General features: G+C 45.0%; 1 long non-coding RNA gene across 1 annotated transcript; it reads right to left on the bottom strand.

The window, feature by feature from the left end:
- Window positions 1-769: 769 nt before the first annotated feature.
- Window positions 770-2,580, bottom strand: LOC118841398. Its single transcript, XR_005009857.1, has 3 exons — window positions 2,414-2,580; window positions 1,144-1,259; window positions 770-911 (listed from the first exon to the last, which is right to left on the bottom strand). It is a non-coding gene; the product is annotated as an uncharacterized LOC118841398 (long non-coding RNA).
- Window positions 2,581-2,789: the final 209 nt, after the last annotated feature.

Consider the following 2,789-nt stretch of genomic DNA (forward strand, 5'->3'; position numbering starts at 1 on the left):
CCAGAAAATTTCATTGTCTTCTGCTCTCTGCTCCAAAATCTTGTACAAGGTGAGCAGGGGTGTTTCAGCATTTTATATGAAGGAGATGGGATACAGATTCCTCATCTCTCCATCTTTCTATTTCTGAGAGAAGGCAGGAGAGTTGGCAGTTGTGGAGAGAGGCAAGTGGAGTGAAAGTTTGGACCTTTCCAAGATGTCAGTCAGTGGGGTGCTTACTAGTAACCAACTTGCCCAAATCAATGGGGCCCATGACGTGGTCACTGATGGATTGTAGATAAGAGGAGATTGTGGTCTAGAGCTCTGAGGTAGCTTGGTGGAGAATTGAGCAGCCATATTTCTATCTCCTTCTTCCTGGACCACTCTCTGGTTCTTCCTAATGATCCATATTGAAATGGATAAGAGGCATTTGAGTCTCAACCAATGGAAGAGGGATGGACCCAAGGGATGAACCCAAGTCTAACCCCCGATTTAAGGGATAGAGGGAGGAGATTGCCCTTAGATGGGTCAATATCCAGATCACCTACAGGCAAGGGGAAAAGGAAAAGGGGAAAGGGGGAAGGGGAAAGGGGAAAGGGGAATGTTTTTACCTAAACCAGAGGTACTCTGTTAAGTTTCTTGTTATCATCCTTAAGTCACTTAATGGAAGGTCTTGTTCCTTTTGTCCTGATTTATCCCATCCCTGTTTCCAAGGGGCTTTCCCCAAAAATCTGGAGAAGTCTTTAGAAAAAGATATTTCTTAACATTCCTGGAGAAACCAAACATCCACAAGTCTCTTTAGACAATTTATTTCTTCCTTATCAAAATGTTTCTCTCTGTGTCTTCAGAAATTCATTCTTGAGAGTTTCCAGTGCCTCCTAGAACTGCCCATTGGATGTCCCTCTCCTTCCTCTGCCTTCCTCAGCTCTTCCCACCTAGAAAGAAAGTATCTCATTGAAGCAGCGTGAGTGGTACAGGGGAAAAATACTAAATCTGGAGTCAGGGGATCTGGGTTTGAGCCCTATCACCTAATCCCTGAGGGATCTTGGGCAAGTCACTTAACCTGTGTTGGCCTCATTTCCCTCACCCATGAAATGGTGGACTGGAGGACTGTTAAGATTTCTTCCAGCTGCCATTGTCTTTGCCTGGAATGGCCTCCCTCCTCACCTCTGATTCTTGACTTCCCTGGTTTCTTTTAGCACTCAGCTCAACCGCAACTTCCTGCAGGAGGCCTCTCCTTCTATAGTCATCTTCCAGCTACTTGGTAGGAATCCCATATACACCTGCAAATAGATAGAGACGGACACACACACACACACACACACACACACACACACACACACACACAGATTACATACATATATACATATGGTTATTCAGTCATTTTAGTTGCGTCCAACTCTTGTTGACCCCATTTGGGGTCTTCTTGGCAAAGATACTGGAGTGGTTTGCCCTTTCCTTCTCCAGCTCATTTTACAGATGAAGAAACTCAAGGAAACAGGGTTAAGTGACTTTCCTAGAGTCACACAACTAGTTAAATGTCTGAGGCCAGATGTGAACTCAGGAAGATGAATATTCCTGACTCTAAGCCCAATTCTCTATCCATGTTGCCACCTAGCTTGACTAGACATAGACGTAGACATAGACATAGTCATGTGCTCCTCTGGGCTCTGCCTGCTGCTAACCCAGAACGTGGACTTTTAGGTAGCCTGTTTCTAGGCATGTATGACCCAGGGGCCCTTTCCCCTTACATTTATGTATTGTTTCCCTCATTGGGACTTAATCTTCTTGAAGGTGATGCTGTTTTTGTCTTTCTTTGTATCCAAAAGCTCAAACAGTGCCTGGCATATAGTAAGTGCCTAATAAATGTTCATTGAATGACCATTTGATTGAGCTTTTGTCTCTCCCTTTTTCTGTTCTTGTCTCTCTTCCCCGCCATCCATCCCTCTTTCTCTCTCTCTTCCTCTCCTACTTCCTAACATGCCATCAAGGATGACCAAGCAAGGGCATTTCTCCCATTAGAGATTCCAAGAAGTTTAGCATCAAACAGGACCTCGAATAACTTCCAGGTCAACCCATCCATTTCTAAACATAAATCACCTTTTTACAACCATCTTAAAACTTCTGGAGATAGCTAAGTTTGCAGTAAAGATCCCTGGAGGACCTCTGACACCTCTCAAGGCTGTAATGAAGATCAAAGAAAGAAATATAGGAAGAACCTTTTGAAAATCTCAAACTGAGCTCTCTTGATATCAGTGCCTGACATGAACCACCAATATCCCAACATCACCAACCAACAATCCACAACCTCCCCATTCTACTTTAAGTACATGTCCATTAATTATTAGGAAGCACTTCCTTAAAGCCAGACAAAACCCGCTTCTTTCAAACCTTCCTAGTTCCAATCATTGGATCCAAGGAGAAAAGCTTCTCTTACCATCCCAAAATTGGATTCCTTATGGGCCTTTCAGATGATGGGGCTGAGTCTCTACCATTTTATAGAGGAAGAAACTGAGTCTCAGAGTCGTTGGATAACTTGGCAGTCACCAAGGGAGAGAGGGTTCTCATGACTCTGGCCCCCCAGTCAGGAGTCCTCTCCCACCCCTGGCCCTACCTTATGCCTATGTGGCTGAGTAGGGGACTCTACTCCCTTTTCCTTGGTGACACCAAATAACATCCCCTGACCAAGGCCAGGGAGGCAGACGAGGAGGAGGACACCAGGCCAAGCCAGGGGCGTTGACCCCGGATCCCTATTTATAACCCGGGTTCCTGAGCCTGCCACTTAAACACACATTCCTGATAACTGAATAATC

Source organism: Trichosurus vulpecula, chromosome 3 (genome assembly GCF_011100635.1).
Source record: "Trichosurus vulpecula isolate mTriVul1 chromosome 3, mTriVul1.pri, whole genome shotgun sequence".
Taxonomy (NCBI): domain Eukaryota; kingdom Metazoa; phylum Chordata; class Mammalia; order Diprotodontia; family Phalangeridae; genus Trichosurus; species Trichosurus vulpecula.